The 27,502-nt window shown below is 39.2% G+C and overlaps 1 long non-coding RNA gene across 2 annotated transcripts; it reads right to left on the bottom strand.

Moving 5' to 3' along the window:
• Positions 1–828: 828 nt before the first annotated feature.
• On the bottom strand, positions 829–26,131 carry LOC122456256. Of its 2 annotated transcripts, none has more exons than XR_006275045.1 (3): positions 25,976–26,131; positions 9,589–9,724; positions 829–1,165 (listed from the first exon to the last, which is right to left on the bottom strand). It is a non-coding gene; the product is annotated as an uncharacterized LOC122456256 (long non-coding RNA). The 2 variants fall into 2 exon arrangements; XR_006275046.1 differs by lacking the exon at positions 25,976–26,131 and adding an exon at positions 24,868–25,283.
• Positions 26,132–27,502: the final 1,371 nt, after the last annotated feature.

Raw genomic sequence — 27,502 nt, 5'->3', positions numbered from 1 at the left:
AAATGAGCAAGCTACCCTGCCAATAGCCCGGCGGTTTGGACGCTCATGTGGAATGTGGGAAACCCAGTCCCTACTCTGGGCGGAGTCCAGTTTGTAAAAAAATAAAAATAAAAAATCCCAACAAGATCTACTTCAGGAGCATAGGTTATGGTAGCCCTGAGGGCTACATTTCTAATAATCTCTGATTTCAGGTTAATTAAATTAAGTGTCTTCTCATGTTTGCCCTAAACTCATTTGTCATCTTCTTGGTATCTCTGCCAACTCATATAGTTCTGTTTTAAATTGTCAATGTAGTACAAAGGAAATAAGCATCTCACATTATGATAAAAGAAAAGGAGGACTTGTGGCACCTTAGAGACTAACAAATTTATTTGAGCATAAGCTTTGGTGAGCTACAGCTTATGCTCGAATAAATTTGTTCGTCTCTAAAGTGCCACAAGTCCTCCTTTTCTTTTTGCAGAGACAGACTAACATGGCTGCTACTCTGAAACCTGTCACATTATGACGTAGCCTGTGTGGTCCATCACAGAAAGTGCAAAAACCTGTTTACACTCTCAGCTCCACTTCTTTTCATTGAATATAGTGACTTTGTTATTCAGTAGGGCTATCATACGTCCCCCCCAGCCCCCGATAGACACACACTAATTTAATAACTGTAACTGCCTATGTTCTCATCCTAGTTAATTGTCAAAAGTTTACATTTGTTAGGGGCCCAATCCTGCTTCTTGAACGCAATCACTGGGAATAAGAGATGGCTACTGAAGTCAGTGAAGCAGAACTGAGCCTTAGAGAGAGGCATTATCAGAATTGGTAACATATGGGGCCAGATTAATCACCGTACCAGTGTGAAGACTGGAGAGGCACAATTTGCATTTCTGCTTTTAAAGGGCTGCAGGCAACAATTTGTCCCCTGGCACAAGCAAGGGCAGCTACTGTACTGCTTTAAGTTGTTCTCCTGGCTGCCATAGCCCCTATGGGGCTAATGAGAGCAGTGAATACACAGGTTTGCTTCAGCTGCAGCCCCTCCAACCTATGATATATCCCCCCTCCATCTTCTGGTTCATCTTTGTTCTACCCCTGACATGTCCTGGGATATTTCCAGAATCCAGACTTTCTGTAGAACAAGCAGAGTTGGCTATGCACTGAACAGGGAAGTTCTTTGCACCTGGAGCGGGGAGGGAGAGAAATGCTATGTTAGCATAAAGTGGGCACAACATAGTGATACATTTTCCCCATCATCAAGTTCCACCCATGTGCTCCATTAAGGTACTAGGCTGAATCCACTGTTGGCACAGACATTTAAGTCCATCGACCTGCAATCACTCACACCGGCCATAAATATGGCCTATAGTTGATATTGTGCTATAAGGTTCTGATATGTACTAAAGACCAAAATCTGCCTCAACTTCTTTACAACCAAGGTCAAGTTTGGCTTGAAAGAGCGTAAAATTGGTGCAGTTCCACTGCAAGAGCCACTCTAAGTACGTCTCTCCTCATGAAATTATACTTTGTTGGGGTAGCATATGGGGGTTTGAGGCAAAGGGTGAGCTATGTGGGTCACAGATAGATCTGTGACTATGGATCTTCCAACCAAACCTCTCCCCAGCATCTAAGTTTTGAGCACAGTGCAGCTCCTGTCAGGATTTCCCTTGGCTCTCTTGGGCCTGGGAGGATCATTCTCATCAGCCCCATCATGAAAAAACTCTTTGCAAAACTCATTAGTCAGGCCTTGCAGAGGCAGGAAGGGGAAGAAGAATTTGAAACAAAAAAGGTGAAGTTTCCCCTTGTGGCATTTAGGAGGTACATATTAGATAAATCCAAGAAATAAACTACAATAGGACGAGGCAGTCCCAAAGAATTAGGGGGACACACAGTGTTTCACAATGGCTATTATGGGTACTATTACTAGGCAGGAACTTCAGGCCTGTGCCCTGATTTAACCATGAACAGCTGTTCATGAAGACCAGATTTTCCGAAGAGCATTGGGAACAGTAAGGTATTTCTCGTGTTTTATAGCTTTTTGAGGAAGACTACTCAGCATCTTTTCTTACAACATGCTGGGATCCTTAAAGGAGTTAAAACTGGTCCTTTTCAACATTTACAATGAAGTTATTTTCCTTAGCTTTGTAAGTTTGGAACTATCTGACATTTTATATCTACTCACAGACACAAAATCAGCATAGATTCCAAGATAATCAGACTCTAAAGGTCACTATCCTTCTAAAATGGCTAGTTATAAACATTTGGGGGGGGGGACATTATTTCTAATCAATATTGGTCATGCTGTGAAATGGACTTTGAAAAGTGTAGAAAATTGACTGATATTACCTTTTTTAACTTGTGAAAGTTATTAATTATTAAATAATTCTAGCTCCTATACATATAAATGTGGCCTGGATCTCAAACAACAAATTAGTGAAAACAGATATATTTGTCAGGGATTTTTCACCTTTGGATTTACTAAACAGTTTGAATAAATTGTCTGTTACTATATTGACTGAACAGTAGATTTCCCGCCCCCAAGCATTATTTTATTTATTTCCTGATGCATAGTTTGGGGGTTACCATAGTATCAGATTAAGGAGAAAGATAGAATGATAGATCCTTGGAAACCAAGATAGTAATATGAAGGTATTTATCCTGCTTCCAAAGTATTTGCTGGTTACATAACAAAATATACTAACATCAAATAGGTTATTAACTGATTCCACTGTTTTTCCTATTTCATTCCACAGTACATCTAATAGAGTAAAAAAAAAAAAAAGGTATTACCTAGAACTCCTCCTCATCTCCACATAAAGAGATCATCCCAAAGCATACAGTGAATGTACGTAAGTATTATCCTAGTTCTACAGATATTATTGGATTTAGATGTATTTAGCCATTTTAAGTAGCGCTGTTGATCAATCAGTTAAGTAATGCGATAACTATCACAATTAATCACGATAAAAAAATCGTGATTAACATCAGTTTTAAATGCACCGTTTAAAACATTTCAACTGGTATTCTATTGTTTAATGTTTTGGATCTTTTTCTACATTTTCACATATATTGTATTCTGTGTTATAATTGAAATCAAGAGTATATTTTGATTACAAATATTTGTGCTGTAAAAACAAAAAGAAACAGTATTTTTCAATTCACCTCATACAAGTACTGTAGTGCAATCTCTTTGTTGTGAAAGTGCAACTTACAAATATAGATTTTTTGGTTACATAACTCCACTCAAAAACAAAACAATGTAAACTTCAGAGCCTACATGTCCACTCAGTCCTACATCTTGTTCAGCCGATCGCTAAGACAAACAAGTTTGTTTACATTCACAGGAAAGAATGCTACCCTCTTCTTATTTACAATGTCACCAGAAAGTGAGAAAAGGCATTTGCCTGGCACTTTTGTAGCTAGCATTGCAAGGTAGTTACGTGTCAGCTAAACATTCATATGGCCCTTCACGCTTCGGCCAGCATTCCAGAGGACAGGTTTCCACGCTAACGATGCCCGTTAAAAAAAATAATGCATTAATTAAATTTGTGATTGAACTCCTTGGGGAAGAATTTTATGTCCACTGCTCTGTTCTACCAGCATTCTGCCATATAGTTCATGTTATAGCATGTTTGAAACTGCTATAATTTCATGTTCTTCATCTTAAGAACACTTTCACTGCAGATTTGACAAAATATAAAGAAGGTACCAATGTGTGATTTTTAAAGATAGCTACAGCACTTGACCCAAGATTTAAGAATCTGAAGTGCCTTCCAAAATCTGAAAGGAACAAGGTGTGAAGCATACTTTCAGAAGTCTTAAAAGAGCAACACTCCAATGTGGAAACCACAAAACCCAAACCACCAAAAAAGAAAGTCAACATTCTGCTGGTGGCATCTGACTCAGATAATATAAATTAACATGCATCAGTCCATGCTGCTTTGGATTGTTATCGAGAAGAACCAGTCATCAGCATGGACGCATGTGCCCTGGAATTGTGGTTGAAGCATGAAGGGACATATGAATTTTTAGCGCATCTGGCACATATATATTTTGTGACACCGGCTACAACAGTGCCATGAAAATCCCTGTTCTCACTTTCAGGTGACCTTGTAAAGAAAAAGCAAGCAGCAGTATCTCCTGCAAATGTAAACAAGCTTATTTATCTTAGCGATTGGCTGAACAAGATGTAGGACTGAGTGGACTTGTAGGCTCCGAAGTTTTACATTATTTTGTTTTTGAATGCTGGGTTTTTTTTGTTTTTTACATATTCTACATTTTTAAGTTTAACTTTCATGATAATGTGATTGCACTACAGTACTTGTATTAGGTGAATCCAAAAATACTATTTCTTTTGTTTTTTACATTGAAAATAATTGTAATAAAGATAAAGTGAGCACTGTACATTTTATTCTGTTATAATTGAAATATATTTGAAAATGTAGAAAACATCCAAAAATATTTAGATAAATGGTAGTATATTATTGTTTAACAGTGCAATTAATCACGTGATTAATTGCAATTAAATATTTTAATCGCACAGTTAATCATGATTATTTTTTTTAGTCGCTTGACAGCCCTAATATTTAGTATTGAGAAGAGTGTTGAAACTGGTGCTCTCTCTCAAACCAGCATGAACTTTTAAAATGTGCCTTTATACACATTTTGGGTTGAAATTTTCCATGTCTAAAAACGTCTTTCTTGAAAGGTTGTGTAAGATCCACGAGGATGGGGAAATGAAATTTCCCCCCATATTTTTTGTCGGGTAATAACTCAAAAACATCTGATCTTTGAAAATTCAAATAGACTTTAAATTCTTCACCAAAGAACAGTATATGCTGTGCTAGCTTAGTTGTTTTAAATACATTGTTTTTTGAAATTCCAAACATTTCAAAATGGGGCACGTGCAGTAGAAAATAGCGGGTAGCTGCATACTTAGAATGAAGCTACCTCATCTTGTATCAGTTATCACAGGTGCAGTAGGTAAGTAACACAAGCTGTTACTTCACTCTGTCCTTGTCTACTTTTCTTTACACATTCCTTTTTAGTATAAATCCTTATTTTAGTAAGAAATCTCTGTTTTCTAGCAGAGAAAGATGACCAGAACAGTTCCCCAGGAGAGGTATGTTTAGTGTACTTAGTGGAAAATTTAAAATTTATATTCCATGAATCTATTCATTTTCTTTATATATATATATATATATATATATATATATATATATATATATATATATATAGAGAGAGAGAGAGAGAGAGAGAGAGAGAGAGAGAGAGAGAGAGAGAGAGAGAGAGAGAGAGAGAGAGACACACACACACACACACACACACACAAACTGTCATTTCTTGCAGCAGAGCCAAGAGCTTCCAGTATGCTGATATGCTTTCTGGTTTGCCGTAAGAAGAAAATAAGATGATGAGAGGGCAAGAGTTGAACACTGCTCTGGAAGAGGAAAAATAGGAGTGAGGTCTTGGTTTTTTTGATGGGTGCCCATCTCTTAGGGGGGAATGGAATAGTCAGGTATGCAGAGCTGGAGAAAAAGTAAGTGTAATGGTGCATACTCACCATTAGCATTGTACCCTACTTCCTGGAGGCAGCATTGCAGGAATTTTGTGCTACCTTTTGACAACTTCCTCAGCCCTTTGGTGGCCTGTCTCTCTGTGGGTCTTCTGTGATCAGGCTCTCTGGCCAAGTCATATGAAAGTTCAAATGCCTTCCAGGTTAACAAATCCAGGTCCAACTGAAAGTCCAAAACAAATACCCAAACTAACCATATTTTTCGTCTGTCTTGTGCCTCTCTGCTTCTTAGCCTCTTCTCCTGGCCTCTAAAGAGCTTCTCTTATCATCGTACCTCCCTACCAAGATTCCCCAACTGTATCCCTGCCCCAAATACTATGGTAGCTTCCCTTAGCGATTCCCCCAATCCATGGAGACCCTACCTCAGTGCTCCCACACAGGAGTCTAACCCGTTCCCTGTGGGTCTTTTTGTAGACCCTCAATCAAGAGCAAGCCAGCCAGCTCTGGGGTCCCTCCCCCACAAACTCTGTTCCCAGCTACTTTAAAGCAGTCCCAGATTCCCTGTATCTGTGGTCATTCATTATAATGATGAATTATATTATAATTATTCATATTATAATGAAGTCACCCTGTCATTCAGCTGTGTTTACTAGTTTTCACTGGGTTGCAAGGTCACTGGCAAGATTGAACCCAATTTGTCTTATAGGACCAGCCAGCCTGTGACACTCATAAATATACATATGAACAGTCTTGTTTGAGCCCTCCTATCCCAGTCCCCAAATGGCTTAACAATAGGCCTGTCCTTTGCCTCAGATTAGAGCAGTCTGAAGTTTGTTGAAAACTGTGCTGGCTACTAGTGATCCTCTTCCAGCATCCAGGGATTGCAAAAGGCACATAAATATTATAGGTAATTCCCTTTTTGCCCCAGACATGCCCTTTACCAGGGATCAAAAGGGAGAGGTATAGTACCTCCTATGAGCTCTATATGACAACCCAAAGCATGGGCAATTAATGTCCAGATTTTCAAGACACCCTGCAACTCCCTTTGTTCTTAATGGATGCTGCTGAGCGCTTTGAAAATCTGGCCATTATTGGCTAGCTGAGGTGTATTGGGACACCACAGCAATACAGAGCTGCTACAGGCTGACCAAGAATCTGATCCTTTTGGTAAGTTTCTGTGTCTCAATTACTTAGCATCCAATTCAAAACATTAAAAAAAAAACCCCACTCACGCACACCAAACGCATACACTTGGGAAATAGCTCAGATGCAATGCAATGATCTTATAGTTTCATAGAGAAAGGGAAGGGCCATTTCTTGGTGTTCATGCAGAAGAACCATATGACTAAAATTAATCCATGTGAATTTGGTCTGGGGATTAAAACTCCATTGCAACATGGGAGATGGCTTGTCTAGGATAGTAAAATTCAGTGAAGATCTTAATGAAGATCTTGTAGTATTCTTGAATTTATATGCTATGTGAAATCATTCACCAATACTTTTGGCAAATACCTCTCTGGTCTGTAGATTATGCATGCACAGTTCATTGAAAGTATTAGTATGTGAAATTCATGCTATGCTGGTTATTCTTGACTGGAGACATTGGACTAGATTCACGAACATTTCAGCTACTTTGCATTATTAGAACAAAACGGAGCAGCTTCGTATGAATCTGTCCTATATGAGCAAGACAAGGGTGTGTGTATGTGTGTGTGTAAAAAATACCTTTTATGGGACCAACTTCTGTTGGTGAGAGAAAAAAAGCTTTCCAACTTTCATGGAGTTCTTCTCAAAAGTTTTTTTCTCTCACCAACAGAAGTTGGTCCCATAAAAGATTATCTCCTCATCCTTGTATCTCTAATATCCTGGGACCAATACAGTTACAACAACACTGCATACCACAGGTGATGTTACCTCTCTCTTCCAGATTGAACACAATTCTTAGAATCAGGTTTTTGGCATGAGTACTCAAGTTTAGCAATTCAAAATCCATTTGCTGTGAATATTTTCCCACTTTCACTTACAGTTTGACAATTCCATAAAAAAGTTTCTTCCAACACCTGAGAGAAGCTAGTAAAATGCCTGCACAAGCATGAAGATTTGACACTCATGTTAATGATTAAAAATTCAAAGCTGGTTTTAGCATTGATTGGAACACAGTTCTTCTGGGATTGACCTTTCAAGTGTCAATCAGCATAGTCCTAGGTCTTTACGGGAAAAATTGCTTTCAGAGATGTTCCTTACAGGGAGTACAAATCCAAGATGACAGCACAGGCTGAGTTTGAGATCTCGGGAAAATAAATATCTATTCTACTCGGTGAGCTCTTAAACATCTGTACTTAAGGAGTTTCTCTGAACTGCTTTCATCTGCAATCTTCTCCCTTTTCATTTCCTGCTTTTGGAAGTTAACAGCTTCAGCCTCTCACATTGCTAAATCTTAGAGTGATTCCTCAGACACAGAACAGCAGCACATATTTTACTTAGCTATAAAATCTGCTATCACAACAATTTGCATTAACATTTTAATATGAAGACTAAACAGGTATACTGAATCAACAACATAGTGCATTCCTGGCATACGCCTTTCAAGTTGTCAAACTGCTCTTTCATGCCTTTTATATTTGTTCTGCTCTCTGGCCAGGACAGAACTGGTGCTTCAAATTTACTGAATGTGCAAGATTTTATCATAGATCTTAAATCACAATTCATATATTTTAAGACAGATGCTAAGACATATTAGATATTAGTGCTATTGCATGTGAAATGATCCCAAGTTCCTTGGGAAAAACTTAGGTTATATGACAGAGTATTCATACTGCAAGCTGTCAAAATATCTTTTCCATTTTATATCCATGGGGGGGGATAACATAAGGTCAACTGCTATTTTCTGAAGTCTTGCTTCCTGGAGGCAGAACTTCAAGAAGGGAAATATTTGTGCTGTAGGCGAGATAAAAGGATGTTGGAGAACAAAATGTGTCAAGGGTAGGAGGAAGGATGTGGATTTCATTGCATTCAGAAATACCTGCACTGGTAGGAATGACAGACTTGAGTAAGCATCTATTTTATTTAAGTTGCAACAATGGATCCTCCTGGAAGATTTTGTTTAAAAAACTAAAGTTTAGGTGAAATGCACAAAGTTGATGTCTTTCCCCCGACTCTAGAAATCTTTGCTCCTAGAGATGGTGGCTAATTCACTTTTTCGGGGGGAAAAGTGACAATTTTCTGGATGTTAGTGGTATCTTGGGTACAGCTGATCAAAAAATTTTCAAAAAAAATTGTCATCTGAAAATGCTGTTTTGTTGAAATCTAAATGTAAACAGACAATGTGGGTGAGGTAATATCTTTTATTGGACCAACTTCTATTGGTGAGAGGGGCAAGTCTGAGCTACACTTCAAACCTGGGATTCTCTCAGTATCTTTCCCAGACCTAAAGAAGAGCTCTGTGTAGCTCAAACTTGCCTCTCTCACCAACAGAATTTGGTCCAATGAAAGATATTACCTCATCCACCTTGTCTCTCTAATATCCTGGGACTCACATGGCTACAAACTGCATACAATCATGGAAACATATCAATTTCAACAACGTCTGACAGGAGAATTTCTGAACAATTTGAAATAGAAATGGAGTGTTTTGTTTTGACTTTGTTTTGTCTCTAATTTTGTTTCATTCTGACTTTAATGGTTTGTTTCAACTTTTACTTGTAATTTGTTTCACATTTTAATTTTGTTAAAGCATATATGTAGCATACATATTTTATATTAGAATGTTTTGACTTTAAGAAGATAGTTTGATTTTTTTTTGTTCCAAATTAGGTTGAAAACCAAATCTTGAACTATTTTGTGGACTGGAAATTCTGAAATATTTTAAATTTGAAAATGTCAAAAGGATCTGATCAATTTCAAAGTATTGGAATTTCCCCTGGGATGAAAATTCCATTTTCTGAGCAGATCTAATCTTGGGGTACAATTAACTTTAGAAGCTATGGTAAGTCTGTCATATGCATGGGGTTTAACTGATTTCAAAGTTTGGGTTTAAGAAGGAATTTCCCCTTCTGCACCTTGGCATGAAACTTGGTGGTATAGGCACAAACCTTCATCTGGAGCAGTGAGTCTAGATTGTGTGTTTGGATAAGGTTTGTCATGCTGCACACACCCAGGGTCTTAGCACCAAAGGAGCAATAGCACACAGATGTTGGACTTTGGTAACTTCCACTGTCTTCTACATTTCTACAATATAAAAAGGTAGTAGGTAAACTGTCATCAAGCTACCTCAATATTCTTTATTGTTTAAAAGCACAGCCACTTTCAGGGGCAAATTATAGTCGATTCTGTACAGGTGCACGAATGAGTCCATCTCCAAGCTCTTCTGTGCACCCTAACAGTAGGGGCAGCTATAATCTGTCTGTAGATGATATAGCCTATGAGAGGGCAGGCTAGCGTGGCTAGCAATGCAAGATGTATCAAATCGGGCAGGTCTAGCTAGGGCAACGGCAGAACTGGTTGTCCCTTACCAAAGCTCCTCAGACTCCTTCTGCAGGTATAGTATGAAATCCTATCCCCCCTGCAGTGAATGGAATTTTACCATTGCCTTCACTAAAGCCAGGCTTTCATCTGTATTTCCTTACAAAGACATGACGACCCAGCCACTGCAGCTGCTTTATTAGTGCATCCACTACCTCTCTACAGAGTTTGGCCCAAACTACATTTCATGACATTTAAAAAAAAAACCCAAACAAACAAACCACCTCCCCCCAAACAAACAAAAACACAACAACCACCAATCCTTCAGTAAGGTGATGACCTAAAAAACTTGTAATATGCTTACTGAAATGTTGGGTGTTATGCCTCCATAATCAGTTCTATCTTATTTATGCTAACACACTGAGTAAGACTCATTTATAATTTACTAGGATGCTAACAGTAATAAAACCTATGAGATTTCAAACATCTATAATGAAATTATGAATCCTTGATATTTAAATGACAGCTCATTTATACTTCAGTCAATCAACATTACACATAGTATCTTTATAGCTCTATAGAACCATGCAGTTAGCCATGCTAAGACAAAAAGAACATCTGAATATTTCGGAGGTGGGGAGGGATAGAGCTATTAAATAATAGATCTTTTGTGATGACCCCCCTCCCTCCTTTTCCTGTAAAAAATGTATAATTCTGGTAGGCAGCAAAACAAAAAGGCAAATAGACCCGTTTCTGGTCACACATGCAAAAATTGAGTAACTTAAAAAAGGGAATCTTATTCTCTGCTTCTATCAGAACTATAATGGACCATATTTAAAGGCTGTCAGCAAGTAGGATTAGATTGCTCCCAAAACACTATGAATTTTCCCCCCAGTGTGACATTTTCAAAAATGCAACATGATAGGGCATTAAGGTATGTCAGCTGTATGACATGACAAGATATATTTCCATTCAGCTGGCTGATTAAGCTACATCTCAAAGCAGTAAACAACTAGTTTTATTTGTAGATAATTTACTGTTTAAAATCACAGCACATGGAAATCTAAAATAAACTAGGACACAATAGACAAAACAATATGGAAGATAACAAGATAAGGAATCAGCAGCTGTATTAACGATTGAGGAAATTTAAATGGTTAACATTCATTTTGCTCTCAAGGTCATGGAGTACAATGAAATTCTAACTTCTGTAGATTGGATATTCTTTCCCAGCAATGCCATTCACTATTGTTTTGTAAGATTCAATTAGATAGATGTGCATGCACAATTATAGCAAAAGATATATTCTTGGTTTCCTATTACTTCCCCTACATGACCTAAAAATCCCCAGTAATGCTGTTTAGCTTAGCTACTAATGGATATAGTTTCTGTGGACAAAACATTTTCTCTTATAGATCTTACCAACATTTTATCTTATCTTCAAAAAGGAATATCATGACTCAGGGAATCACTCTGCGCTTACTAGTAGACCAAAAGGGAACTAAGTACTGGAAAGTACTGGTATACACACATACCTAATCCATACATATGTTTAATATTATACATAGTTGTATATGCCAGCAAGAAAATAGATCTTACATTTTGCAGTATTGAAGGGTTTGTCCTCTATAACAGGTTTTTTTATATTTAAATTACCTGATTTTGAAATCCTAACAAAGCCATTTGAAAGTTCTTTGTAGTCTCCAAAAATATTATATTGAATATCAAATTGTATCTTGAGAGATAAAGCTCTCTCTATTAAAAATCAAGACATGTAGTATAAAAAAAAGTGTCTGATTGCTTTCTCGGCCATTGCATTATTTTCCTTCTGGCTTCAGAAAATTGTCTTGAGATTGGATTTCCCCTCACCCCCCCATACCTCTTTGAAACAATAGGATGCCATATGAAGCCTTTTTTTGTTTGTTTGTTTCAAAGCACAGAAAGGAAGATTATTTGAAGGCTCATTAAATAAAGCTTTTCACTTTTAGAACATGAAGTCCATGTCTACCCTTTGGACTTAAGCAGAACTTTCAGTAGTGAATTGCCCACATCACAAAAAAACAATATACACTTTTTGACTCAGTTGATGGAATCATATGATCATTTTTGATCTCAACATCAAAGACAGACAAGAAAATTAGCATTCATTGTCTGATGAACCACTGTATGTTTATCAGGTCTGATTTCTCTGAAGCTTACTGATAAAAAGCCACAATTGGAAATTTTACATTGTACCTGCATGCATGAAATTTGCCCGCGTAATTTAAAAGACCATCAGCAATTGAATCTGAGAGATTCAACTTCAGGTTTGGTAGAATTGGAAGATTTAGAATTAACCCTTCCAAAAATAATAATCAATAAAAGCCCTTCCATATTCGTTTGAATAATTGCTGGGTTGGCAGATGCTGAAGCGACATTCTTTGTCCATCAGAACTGCTTCGCAGCCATTTTACAAAAATAGCATATAAAGAGCTGGCTTGGATGAGCCCTCATATTGTGAGCTCCTGGACTGTTTTCTCTATGAAAAGTCTACTTACATAACACACAGAGTCAAATACTTGGAGGGCTTTCACTTTACAGGTAGTCAGAGGCGAGCTATTTGACTCCTTGAAAGATATTATAGTTGTACCACTCTCCTGAATCCCCAGACAGAAGCCAATTTACAGAGAACCACCAATTGAAGCACCAGTAGGAAATAGAATTTCAGCCCTTCTGGCAGGAATAAAGTTGCTATAGTGGTAGCCAGCACAAGGAAATGGAGTATAGGGAAACAAAAATAATGATAGTCTGGGCTACTGCTCATAATTAGATGTTTTTGAACAGCTTTCTAGCTAACATATTAAAAACAAAACCCTTGACTTCCCAAAAGAGGAAAGTTATAGAGCAATTTTTTTTAATTAAAGATTTCAACATATCCCTTACTTGAAAAGGGTAAGGAAACTAATTACACATACTTCAATAAAAATAACCCAACTCACATATAGCACTTTTCATCAGTAGGTCTTAAAACAGTTTCCAAAGGAGGTCAGCATAATTCAATAGATGGGGAAACAGGGGCACAAAGCAAGTCAGTAACTTGTCCAATGTCACCCAGCAGCCCACTGACAGAACCTGGAATAGAGCCTGTATCTCCTGAAACTCAGTCCAGTGCACTATCTGCTAGGCTATGTTGCCTCTAGGTATCATTTGAGGATTTGGTCATTACACAAAATATCATCATCATAGTTTAACTTGGATGGCATCATTTTGTTTTTTGCTCTGTATATTTGTTTGGTGAGTGACCAAGCCTAGATGACACAGTGAATAAGCAGCACTTCCTCTTTCCTCCATGATATAATAATGCACAAGGGGTAAGCACACTTTATGACAGCATTGAAAATTTTATTCCTTGCATATATCTTATCAAGTACTATCCCTGAAGACGCAGTTTTGTAGGCCTTATGCATGCAAAACTACAAGCTGAGGTGCTTGAGCTAGTAGGCCTCTGGTTTAAGCGAGAGGTGACAGTGCATTCTCAATGAATGATCTTCAGCTATAGAATTAGTGTCCCACATTGGTATGTCACAGCCTAGCGGCTGAAAAAACAAGCTAAAAAGTTTATTTATGTTCCCAGATGAATTGAAAAGTGGGATAAAATATTTGTTTTGAAGTGAAGGGAGTGGGATAAGATTGAGAGCGTGAAGATCTTGTGTGACCTTTTTATATGAATGTATGTATGTATGAGTACTTACAGTGCCTTGAGCTCTCGACAACAGACAGGCTACAGACACAATCACCTGACTAAATCTAAAATGGCCAACATGTGCATGCCTGTACTTCTATAGCCAAATGATCAACCTCAAGTGAATCAGATATAGTTTCAAAATTGACAATGAATACATGCTGAGTGAATTAAAAAGAAATTGTTTAATAAGCACTAAGCGTGATCTTAGTAATACACAATCAGAAGATACAATCCCACCCCACAGAACTAAGGCCCTAACCATGCAAAAAAGTCTTAAGTGTTCAATTTTACTCATGACTATTTCAGTTGAGTTCCGTGAGATTGCACATGGACTAAGTTATTCATATGCATAAGGCTTTGCGGAGTGAATGTCTAAAATCAAGACAGACTAGAAGACAAATGTGGTATTACACCTGCCTCAGAAAGTAAATATAAAAATACCATCTCCCTCTCCTGTTCAGTTTCCCTTAAAACCATTTACTGATGTAATACACCATTTCTGACATGACCACCCACTCTATTTAGTGGTAAGGCATGACTTTATAGAAACTCACTGAAAGAAGTGTGAATTTGAAAGAAGATACCCATTTTTTCAGGTAGGGGTCAAAATCATATCACCTTTGGAAAGCATAACTACAAATAAGAAAACTAACTGATGCAGCACCAAAAGAGATGTAACATATGAATGCATTAGCCGAAAACAGCCAAGGCAGAGAATTTTCATGAATATAAACACATTTGCCAACACAATACATCTTAGTAAGTAAACAAAAGGTATAGAGCATAATCAAGCTAATGCACATTTTTAAGCACCGAAGCTACTGTTTTTCTTCTGTATTTTATAAGTCATTCCACAAATAGATGAGATTTCTGTATTTTTCATGGCCATTGGAAAATATGGGGTGATAATGAAATTCACATTTTAGGAACACATTTGCATAAGTAATTAAACATCTCCAAAAGGGCCCTGAAACCATTGAGACAACTGAATTATTTATATTTGTTTAGTTGATTAGATAAAAATGCAAATAAACAGCACATCAAGATATTGTATAGTAAGATCAAGAAGAAGAAGAAATAAAGATGTGTCTAGGAGTTCTCTTAACCCCCAAAATTCAGATCAAATCAGGTACCTGAAGTCAATGTTTCTTAAATTATAAAACTGATATAATTAATACATCTCAAAAAATCATAATCAAATGTACATTTTCAAACAACATAGCAGATCTTTCACTTTTTTTGGGTGGGGCAAGTGAGCTGTGGATAGGGTACAGCAAGGAAGGATGGAGTTCATTCCTGTGCAGAGAGACTACACAAGGCCTATGCAGATTTAAGTTTGACTTCAATAGAATATGCACCCCATGTAGGCTCTCCACACCAGAGTGACTTTACCCTACATGTAACATATTAGAAGGAAAAAAGCTATTATCTAGGATGTAGATGCAAATGAAAATTTGTCATCTGAACATTAGCAAAGAAACAGATTCCCATTATTAAAGGGAAAGAACAAAACTTCAGGTTGTCTTTGGATATTTGTATCTTAGAATATGTAGCAAGACTAGCACAATAGAGAAGGTAAGATTTTCATAAAGATACTAGAGTGGGTTTAGATAAGGTCTTAAACTGTTAAGAGCACTACTTTTAAGATGAATTGTAAAGGCTTTTTGTAAAATGAAGATCTGTCTGAGTGATGTGAAAGTACTGTACCGAAATAACCAAAATGTCCCTCCTCTTGAGCTTAAAATATTTTTATTTTAATTGATGTCAGTGTAATTTATTAAATGTTTTCTTGTACTTTAACTGCTTCAGAGCCTGAAAAAAATAAAACAAAAACCAAAATGTACCATTATACCCCATATGCTTTATGGAAATATGCTTATATGAATATGGTAGTACCGGATATACTTTATGCAAGATGGGTCTTGTAAGAGATCATTGGAAAGGTTATAATTTAATGAGTGTGTTTATCATGTATCATTTTTGTATCTGAAGCTGAGAATATTGACCATGTCTCTGTATTTCAAATGTGCTACATTGGATGATGCTAAACAATATTAGTGGCTTATTGAAGAAATGCACACAAACATAAGGATAACCCCAGGAACTGTGTGCAATAGAAATCTCTCAGAGATAGCTCTATACAATGGGAACTGTTTGACCCAGGTCACGGGAAAAAAAGCTTTCCAGCAAGTGGGGGGAAGATATGAAAGAGGAATGGGTGGGTGAGATTCTGTGGCCTGCGTTGTGCAGGAGGTCGGACTAGATGGCCATAATGGTCCTTTCTGACCTTAATATCTATGAATCTATGACAATGATAACATGAGTGGACCTCACTCGCCCTACAACAACAAACACCTGAGGAACAAAGACTGAACTGCGAGAAGTGATGGTCCCAGGCTCAGATCTTTAGCCTGTGTAAGAAAACCTGGGAAAGCCAAAGCAACTTGTGCCTTAAGAGTCTGCCGGCCTGTTTATCGCTCAGGGTGAGAATTTGTTAATTTGTATCCTACCTATCTAGTGTGTTAAACAAAAAACACAAAATGAGTTTATTTACTCAGATAATCTGCTTTGTTCTGTTTGCTATCCCTTTAACCCTTTTATAGTTAATATATTTGTATCATGTTTATTATTAAACCTGGTTTCTGTAATTTCTAACTGGTGGGGGGAGAGGGGGAAACCATTGAGGAAGAGGATGGATTTTTATGAGCTTGCACTCTGCAGATTTTTCTATACCGTGCAAGAAAGTGTTATTTTGGGTTTATCTCCCAAAAGAAGTGTGCATGTGAGCGCTGGCGGTGTCCTCTCACACAGAGCTGACTTCAGTCTGTGGCTGCATCTGGGCGTGGCCCTACCTGTATGTGTGTGCGCGTGTGCTGCAAGAGGCCAGAAAGCCTAATTCAGCAAAACAGGGAGTGGGAAGCCAGGCTGGTGGAGCAGGAGAGGCTCAGTGACATCCCAGGGAGGTGGCCAGCCCATCACACAAAACACTAAGTCAAGGGAAACAGTACTGTATATCATTCTGGCTATATGCCAAATAAATACACTAATTCTTTCAAAGTTTGCTAGGGTATGTTATAGTACAATATATTTTATGATCTTTTCAGTTCAAAATAAATTGATGCTCAAGGAATTAATGCAGATCACTGGTTTGTTATTGCTACTTTTCTTTAGGTGTCATAGCAAACATGGCTTTTGGAAGTTTGTTAGGGCCAAATATTCAAACCCATCTTCACTCAAGTACTCTGTTTCATGAGCATGTGCAAATAATTGTTGCAAATTTAACCCAAGCTTCTTTTTAAAATGATGATATCTAGTCCTGATTTCCATTAGTATAGTGATTATTTACAAGAACCCACCAAATAGTTCATTTCAATAAATGTCAACTTTTTAAGTGCTAGCTCCATGGATTCTGGAAGAATTAAGATTCTTTCATTCTTAATGCATTTGACAACACTCACCTCAACTATTCAGATAGGGCACTGGAATAGGGGATATACCAATATTTGACTAAAATTGAATTCAGTTCAGGACCTGCAACTGGGACTGAATGAGGATCTAAACCTCCCCTGCTGGGACGCAGCCAAAGGACTGCTTTAAGTGACACTGGCTAGCATGTTTCTCCAAGCTAGGGATCACTCAAGTCCCTCACTCTCCAGTTCATCCTTTAGCTACATCTCTGGCCTGCTCAGGATCATCCACTTCACCTAGAGTAAGAATATGCATGGCATCAAGCTCACTATACCTGTGTTAAGCCTGCTGGGGACTCCCCATTCTTCAGGGGAAAACATCTGGATACATTTCCATCCCCTTTGTCCTAAGTCATTCCTCTTAGCAGTGCTCTAACGAGACAATGTCCTGCCCAAAACGTAGACTAGATTACATATTTTATATAGTCACACTAACTAAACACAAGTTTATTAAAACAATTGGATGAGACATTGATTTTTAATATCCCCCAAAAAACTAAGCAAGGAAGCTCATTCAGTAATCCCTCTATTCAGTACTGACTAGAACACGGCAAGGTTCTCAATCTCTTTCTCGCCTCAAGTCCCAGGAGGTTTTTCCACAATTTGAGCAATGTTGTACCCTGTTTCAAATAGCATCATTCAGTGTTCACAAACAACAAACAGATAATATATTTATCTCTTCTTTCAGTCTTTACAGCAATGACAAATAACTTTCTTGTTAGCAATAGCAAGGCCATAACTGTGGACTCATTAGCATTCAATTAATGAGCAGAGCACTCTAGAGAGCAACAGCATTTCAAATCCCATCTTCCATAGCCCCGCTAGATTTTTCCCCACAAAAGCTTCTGTGGTTTGTATCTTATTTCAGCAGTCTGTTTGACAGAGAAACAATAGAACCCCTATCTAAGAATTTGATTGGTGGTATCTAAAATATTTGGACAGTTGAAAACAATGCAACTGACTAAAATGAATGCTTACATTATTTATGAAGATTAAATGTCACTGATTTTTCCATCATACAATTTTCAAAATATAGAAACAGTGCACACGGCATGTTGCCCGATATGTCAAATATTGAGTTGGCCTGTGCAATGCTCTAGACTTAACACATGTCTCCCACAAATTAGAAATGCACATATATGAAGGGTTTAATTGTGAGCACTTGCATGGTGGAGAGTTTTGTGCAATTAACTTCAATGAAATGTCATGCCTGTTAGGATTTGTGTGCAATATTTTCAGATTTCCCTGTCTTATGTTCAGTCAGTATCTCTCATCTTTCACCTTGTCACTAGGAAGGAGAGACACTGACAGTGGAGGTCTTTCATATCTTATAAAAAGTCAGTTCTGACAAAGTCATGATTGTTTCTTTAAACATCTCTGTGGCACTAGTTTATTTTCCCAAAACGCAAGTTATGAAACTTGGGTGCCTATAGTATAATTTACATTGCCGCTTTTGTATGAATGTGCTAGTCCCAACACATGCCCTTATAGCTTGCCAAATGAGCTGTCAAAGCCAAGATACAAGATCAGCTCATTACTGAGGAGGACACAGAAACAATGAAACACAGACACCACAATACGACAAAATGCAGAGGCTGCAATTTTATTTAGAACTTTTACTTAATTGGGGTAGCCACCCCAAAACTACATGACAATGTTAGTCCAGTGTGCTTCAAAACAGGCACAATGGTCCCGGTGGACTATTAACCTGAAAGTGGGTCTGAAGGTCTCTACACTCAGAGGCCTACCAAGGGACTGTGACTGGAAGCCAGAGTCCCAGCCTGCTCCCCTTCTCTATGCAGGAGGTGAGAGAGAGAAGATGAAGGGAGCCACAAACTGCACAAGCCAAAAAAGTATATCCCGTCTATGTATTGTTATGCCCAGGACCAATGGACAAGTAGACCACTGAATTACAGAGACTTCAGCTGGACACTTTGTAACCCAACAATCATACTGAAATTTGCCAAAGGATCAATCTGTCATTTAACTACCCACAGCCCTTCAGGATGGTGAATGTCAGGGCAAACCTGAGTGAGTGGCACTGTGACCTGACATGTCGCCCTGCCCAATCACTCAACCATCAGAAGGCTTGACATAACCCCCCGGAAGTCTGATGCACCTGCTCCAGGAAGTGCACCTCCTGGTGGAGAACCTCTGTTATAGGAGAGGAGAATCACCCTGAAGTTTCGCCTATGGCCATAGATTGCAGAGGCTGTCCAAGACAGTCACCAGCCCCACCACTCTCAGTTCCTCATCCTAGCTTCAGTATACTTTGTTTCTCCACCAAGCTCCTCATTTAAATCCCAGGTGCCTTCCTCGTTACTCAGTCTAGCCAGTATTCCTCCCCAACCACCACATTCCAGTCTCACTCCTCCCCCAAATCTCCCCCCATCCCAGTCCCTCCCCACCCAAGCTCCTTATCCCAAACCCTGCTCCGGTCCTGGTAATTTCTCAGTTTCCCCACTTGACACCACATTCCAGGTCCAGACCACATCCACCAGCCCTTTGTCCCAGTCTCATCACTCCCCACAAGATCAATTCCCCACCCTTTTACATTACAGCCAGACTACTTCTCCTCTTGCTCACTTCCTGGGTGCCAAAAGCAGGCACATTGAGAGCATAGGAGGGAGAGTCTCCTCAGTGCCTGGCATCATACTGGCCCTCAGTAGCTGGGAAGCACAATCACAAAGAAATATTTGCTCGACTCCTGCAGTGCCAGTCTAAAGCATGCTAAGTACAGAAAATTTGTTTGGAAAATTTAACTGCAAGCTTCTAATAAGTCTTTAGTGAACACATGCTAACAGATTTTTTGAGCCTTGTATCTTACCCAAACAAAGACAGCAAAAGCACATCCTTGACATTAGGGTGTTCACCTTACCAAAAGCTCTTGCTTCAAATCATGGAGGCTGTAGAGATTTTCAAGAGAATGGTTGTAAGAAATTTTTACTAGGGGAAAAAAATATATTTTCCTTATCCTCATTTGGAGAAATTACTACCATTTTGGCTAAAGTTAAAACACATACCACCACACACACCTGAGGGAGACATCTGTTATAGAAATTTTCAGCTTAAGTGCTCAAAGTTTTGCGGTTATAAGAAACTAAACAGGGTCCTATAATGGAAAGCTTTGGGCATCTCTAACTGTAGGAAAGAAAAGGAGTACTTGTGGCACCTTAGAGACTAACAAATTTATTTGAGCATAAACTTTCGTGAGCCACAGCTCCCTTCATCAGATGCATTCGGTGGACAATACAGTGGGGAGATTTATATACACACACACAGAGAACATGAAACATGGGTTTTATCATACACACTACGGAGAGTGATCACTTTAAGATGAGCTATTACCAGCAGGAAGGAGCGGGGGGGGGGGGAAGGAGGAAAACCTTTTGTGATGACAATCAAGGTGGGACATTTCCAGCAGTTAACAAGAACGTCTGAGGAACAGTGGGGGGTGGGGTGGGGGGAGAAATAATATGGGGAAATAGTTTTACTTTGTGTAATTACTCATCCACTCCCAGTCTCTATTCAAGCCTAAGTTAATTGTATCCAGTTTGCAAATTAATTCCAATTCAGCAGTCTCTCATTGGAGTCTGTTTTTGAAGATTTTTTGTTGAAGGATAGCCACTCTCAGGTCTGTAATCGAGTGACCAGAGAGATTGAAGTGTTCTCCAACTGGTTTTTGAATTATAATTTTTGACGTCTGATTTGTGTCCATTTATTCTTTTACGTAGAGACTGTCCAGTTTGACCAATGTACATGGCAGAGGGGCATTGCTGGCACATGATGGCATATATCACATTGATGTGCAGGTGAACGAGCCTCTGATAGTGTGGCTGATGTGATTAGGCCCCTGGTGGTGGTGTCCCCTGAATAGATATGTGGGCAGAGTTGGCAACGGGCTTTGTTGCAAGGATAGGTTCCTGAGTTAGTGGTTCAGTTGTGTGGTGTGTGGTTGCTGGTGAGTATTTGCTTCAGGTTGGGGGGCTGTCTGTAAGCAAGGACTGGCCTGTCTCCCAAGATCTGTGAGAGTGATGGGTCATCCTTCAGGATAAGTTGTAGATCCTTGATGATGCGTTGAAGAGGTCTTAGTTGGGGGCTGAAGGTGATGGCTAGTGGCGTTCCGTTATTTTCTTTGTTGGGCCTGTCCTGTAGTAGGCGACTTCTGGGTACTCTTCCGGCTCTGTCAATCTGTTTCTTCACTTCAGCAGGTGGGTATTGTAGTTGTAAGAATGCATGATAGAGATCTTGTAGGTGTTTGTCTACAGCCAAGCTCTACGATATAACCGCATTTGCTCCAACTCCTCAGACAGAGACAATGGATCATGTGGTGTGATCTGGATGAAAGCCAGAGGCATGTAGGTAGGAATAGCAGTCAGTAGGTTTCTGATATAGGGTGGTGTTTATGTGACCATCGCGTATTAGCACCGTAGTGTCCAGGAAGTGGATCTCTTGTGTGGACTGGTCCAGGCTGAGGTTGATGGTGGGATGGAAATTGTTGAAATCCTGGTGGAATTCCTCAAGGGCTTCTTTTCCATGGGTCCAGATGATGAAGATGTCATCAATGTAGCGCAAGTAGAGTAGGGGCATTAGGGGACGAATGCTGAGGAAGCGTTGTTCTAAGTCAGCCATAAAAATGTTGGCATACTGTGGGGCCATGCGGGTACCCATCGCAGTGCTGCTGATTTGAAGGTATACATTGTCCCCAAATGTGAACTGTAGGGATTACTATCTGTGCCACCTATAATATGAAGTATTCCTATAACATTTTTATGGTATCCTGTGATTTTTCTAAATTAAATAAAACGTCTTAATCATAACAGTAGCAGAGTAGACAACAAGGGAAGAGAAATAGTTCTCAGCATCTTCATTAGAAAGACATTCCTCTGATATTTTTTATTTTGTTTTTTAATTAGGCTATCATTATAGCAGGTGTCATCCTCCCTCGCTAACAAGAAGCAACGTGCATTTCCAACAATGGTCAGCAATATCAGCTTCTCTAGAGAATCACTTTTGTCACACCCATAGTTTTTCTATTTACTTAGAAAAATGAGCTTTATTTATAGAAACTGGCTGTCAGGGAACTGGATAGTTCAGTGGAGTTAATGGTTTTTCATCTCAAGGTCATAGTTTGAAGTTGGTGTGAGCCAGCAATGTCTAATATCCTCGTCATCTGATGCAGAGCTGGTGAAGAAATGAAAAAAAATATTGCAAAAAAAAAGTTCACTTTTTTTTAAGAAAAATCTGACAAAAATTTTCAGCCAGCTTCAAACTTTAATAACTATAGAACATGAACTGCAGATGTATGAACAATGAATTACCTTCTTAACTACAGCTGGTTTCTGTAAGTCACAGTTGATATACTCTGGTGAAGTAAATTGGAGAAACTTGTAATACCATTGCCTGTGTGCTCAAAATGTATGTAGCATATATGGAAATTTAGTCTATATGATCACCTTCTTTAAAAACTGGTTTTGACAATAAAAGCAACTTAATATAGTTGACAAAAACAGCTAGAGTGATGGCTCTGAACAATGTTACAAATCAGAAGATCAGTTTTATTGAGTTTATCCCATTTTCAAGCCTGTTCATTTTAATGGTAAATGAAAAATAATTTAGCAATCCCTGACTCATCTGCTTGAAATAAACAAGAACCAGAATTTCTCTCTTTTGGACATTTCTTTTCATCCTGAATTAGGACAAAGAGAGAAGATAATTGAACTTTTTTTTTCGGCACGGGCCACCAACCAGCAACTGTTTTTGTTAAAAAGTTAAAGTAAACCGTATCACTTTCCTAAGCCTTTATTTCTTCCTATTGGAAATTAGAAAGATACAAATAAACCTAAGATAAATAAGAAATAGGATTTATCGACAGGATTTCCAATTTTTATTGTAGAGAGAGTACCAAAAGTGCAGAGTTCAGATCCAAATTAGAATGCTTACAGAGACTGACAGGTACTCAAGAATGCTTAGGCCTCTCTCCGATATATCAACGTTGTTAGAATGTGTGTCAGTTTTCCATCAAGAGCAAGCTGGAGAAGTGACACTCCTCCAAAACTGTTCCAGATTTAAACACTTATAGTTTCCTTTACAGCAGCAGTTCTCAACTGGGAGTCTGCAAGCCCTTTCAAGAGGACTGTGGGGCCTTGAGGCTGAAACCCAGAGACCAAGCCCCACCACCCCCTGAAGGGCTGAAGCTGGGAAGCTGAGCAAACCCCAATCCCTGGTGACTCCCCCAACCCACCGTGGGGCTGAAGCCGGGAGCCCAGAGCCTTGGTGCTGCCTGAGGGAAAGAAGCCCTAAGCCCATGGGCAGAGTCGGGGGACATGGAGGGCATTTCCCCCAAAACTGCAGTGCAAGAGCACAGCAGTCCCAGGGGCTGCTTCCCCTCCGGCCAGGTCAAAAGCAGGAACTAGGAAGCCAGAGCCAGGTTGTGAGTGCAGGGCAGCTGCTGCTCTGGCTGGTGCCATGGAGCAAGCAGCATCAGCCCTCCTGCCAGAGCCCCGGGTTGAAGCTACTCCTCAGCTCCCAGCTCCCTTTGCTCACACAGCCGGTAAGAGCCACCTGGTGGGGAGACCTGGCTCTGTGGCTGGCAAAGTCCTCGGGGAACAGCGACCTTAGGGGAGCCCTCCTGGCACACAGCCCCTAGCTACCCACCCTGCCTGCACCCTGAGCTGTTTTCAAACTTTTTGAGCTAAGCTCCCCACCTTTGAGTTACAATTTTTGGCTTTGTCCCTCCCCACACACATAGTCAGAGGCTGAGTGGCCTGCTGAGGTGAGTCAGGGGGTAGAGGTGGAACTCCCTCCCTGGATCCCACCGTGCGGAACTGGCTTGAGCCCTGCTAGCCCCGACCCCCAAAAAACAGATGTCAAATTACACCTCTGCCCAAGGCCCCTCCCCGAAGCCTCTCCCGCCCTCACTGGGTCCTGGAGTTTTTAATAGCATGGGGGGGCCGCTCAGAAAGAAAAAGGTTGAGAACCCCTGCTTTACAGCACCTATCACAATAGGGTCCTGATCCTTCATTGGTGTTACTGCAATACAAATCATCAATGATTTTTTGGTCACAAATGACTTTATAGTTTTGCACAGCATTTTCCATTTAAAATGCCAATGGTTTGGCTATCACTGTGATTATAAGATCACTAAAAATGCTTCCACATATGTACAGGTTTGGGGTACCCTCCTTTTATTTTCTTTTTAATACTGAACCTCTGAGTATACACTTCTGCTTGGAGCTCCAGGAACAAGTACTCTTCAGTCAACGGGCATCACTCATTTCAGACTGTCTCCACTTTGTGCACAAAAGCCTATTTATGAATGAAGATTTCAACTGTGAGATTACTAGGAACTATGAATGGCACTGATAGGAGCAATAGCCAAAGGATACTACTAAAACAAGCTATCTTAACAAAAATCCCACAACCAAGCACTAGTACACACACAAATAATATTGAAACATTTTATCAGAAGGGGTTTGGGGCCATATTCTAATCCTTTATCTTTAACTGCATAACAAGGCAGCCACCCTGAGTATCTGCCACATGCAAAGGGGTGGTTCTGCAGCACCCTTCTTCAGAGCCCCTGAAAGTCTCCACATAGTCTCTTGTAGCTAACACCAACCCTACCTGGGGACAGTTTAATAACAGAAACCGTTCATAGCAATCCTCAGTGTTCCAAAATAAAGTCCATAGCTACAATACAAAAGTTCATACTCAACTCTGGCATCTTCTCCCACACTGGGAGCTCTTCTTCTGTCCTTGTCTGTTCTTCATGAAGGCATCACTTCCAGTCATTTCAAAATGGAGCTCAGCCTTCTGGCTCTAGCTTTCTAGCCCCAACCCTTCTCCCAGTCAAAGAGCCTCTTGCTCATTGCAGCTCTTCTCTTCCATAGCTTTCTCCTCTAATTTCCTGTCCCCCTGTGGCTTTGTATAGGGAACAGCTATCCTCTATCAGGCTTCTTTGACACTGATAATGAGGCACAGGTGGGCTGGATAATGAGGCACAGTCCTCTCTTAAAGGGCTAAGTCCACCCCATGACATGGTATATCAAAGGGAGTTGCACATATGAGTTTCTAAAGTACAGAACAATATTATCTGGTGAAGATTAATTAGCTTCTGTAGTGAAGGAAGAGAATGTGCGTGAGATGGTAAAAAGAAAAGGAGTACTTGTGGCACCTTAGAGACTAACAAATTTGAGCTGTAGCTCACGAAAGCTTATGCTCAAATAAATTTGTTAGTCTCTAAGGTGCCACAAGTACTCCTTTTCTTTTTGCAAATACAGACTAACACAGCTGCTACTCTGAAACCTGTCATTATGTGAGATGGTAGTTACTGATTTAACCCTTCTGCCAGGTGGTTAACAGCAGCAAAAAGGGCTGGGTTTTATATAGCTAGGGTACCTCTTAACAAATAACTAAGATGATTCAACTCCACCCAGATATCAGAGAAAACTAAATGCACTCTCCCTGAGTGCCCTTAACCAACAGAACTTCCCTGCTCATAAGCACTCTGGGATTATATACAAGCAAATAAATCTCATAGGGGAAAGGGAATAAAGCCATAAACTTGAGAAAACAATATATGCAAATAAAAAGTAAAATCCCCCCATTTTCCAAGCACTTTAGCAGTAGCCTAATTCACTTCCCATCTATCCATAACTAGCATATCCTTGACTGAACAATCTCCTCCACCCACCAATCCCCACTCATGATTTGGATCAGGAAGTAGCAGTAGTCCAAGTGACTCTTTACAGGTCCTAGGAGAACTGCTTGCTTGGTCCGAACTGGAAGTGCTACTATCTAACCCACTTTAATAAAGTACCTCACCAGAGTCCACACTATTGTTCTCTTCTGTGCTATCTATCACAGCAAAGTCCTGAGTTTGCATCATTTTTTACAACAAAGTCTCCACAGAAAAGAAGCCAAAAACCCTTATAATGCTTAAGAAGAATCTTGGCTACTTAAAAACAAACTCTTTGTCATAAACTCCTTCCCTTCACCAAACTTTTTTTGTGAACTCTCCTTACTCCCACAAAATCCAAGTTCATCTATAGTTATGGTGAACTGCTAAATGCCACTGGTGGAATTGTGGGTACACAGTCTATGCAAATGAAGCTCTCTGAGGCAACACTTTTCCCTTTTCAGCATTAGGGGAAGTAGAGAGATTTTTCCTTTAGAACTTGGGGTCACAGGCTTACACTTGTATAATTAAAGACTTTTAACTTAATGGTTAAAGCTTGGTGAAACGTAAGTTACATGATTTACCCACCATTGAGCTGGTTATGCAATACCCCATTTATTGTAAAATATTGCTAAACACAGAGGGTAGGGTGTGTTTGTGTGTGGGGAAGAATATCAAAAATATCTTGAAATTAACGACTTTAACTCTCTTTTTGGAAAAGAGAGTTAGGAATACAAATGTTATTGATGAAAAAAAACTTACACATGCACCTGTATTAATTTATACAACTGTAAGGCAGCCCTTGGTAGTGTGAGAGGCAGTTAGATCAGAGTCATTGGCTGAAGTAGTCTCCTCTAATCAGGTCTTAATTTCCACTTTCCACTTCTCTGTGTTCTTTCTTTGACATTTCATCTATATCCAATTATAGTTCACCAAAAGATCAAATGCAGATAATTAACAGATCACATGTAAATGGGCTAGTTCTATAAAGTGAATATTCTAGCACATCCTCCTCACATATTAAGCTATTGCCTTGAGTCTTCATTACAGAACAGTACAGCAGCTTTGCTTTACAAGAGTGCCTGTGCTCCATTTTTTTAAAGAACTATCAATAACTGATGGCACTGGTTTCTCACCAGTTACTTTTACAAGTCTAATTTATTATTTTCCACTAGATCTTGTTATATTATATAATCTCAACCTAGAAAAAACAACAAACCTGTGAACAGTGTACATCATTTCATTCTTAGCATACAATGGAGACTGGAACATAGTTAGAACAAATTATAGGCCATCACAGATAAAGTCAAAAAAGAAAACTTTCCCTTGAGTATGGCTCATTATCTAAAATCTATTCAGATTACTGTATAAACGGTCACTGAATGACACAATCAGAATTCTCCTAAAACCTAAAAAAAATATTAAAGCTAGTGTTAAAATTATATAATACAGAGGTTAATGAAAGACTGTCTTTACACCTGGGTATAGTGCTTAAATTATCCAAAAGTACAAAGGTTGGTTTAAAAGTGATACAATACATAATCAACAACAACCCAAGAAAGATTAATAAATGTAATTATACAATTTAGGTATTGGCATAGAAATATTCGGGTACATCACGCATGAAAAGTTACACAGAGAGTTGGTTGTGGAAAGCAAATATATCAAAGAGT

This window comes from Dermochelys coriacea, chromosome 12 (assembly GCF_009764565.3).
Source record: "Dermochelys coriacea isolate rDerCor1 chromosome 12, rDerCor1.pri.v4, whole genome shotgun sequence".
Lineage (NCBI taxonomy): Eukaryota > Metazoa > Chordata > Testudines > Dermochelyidae > Dermochelys > Dermochelys coriacea.
The sequence above is the reverse complement of the archived record's forward strand: the minus strand, read 5'-3'. Positions and strand labels throughout refer to the sequence as shown.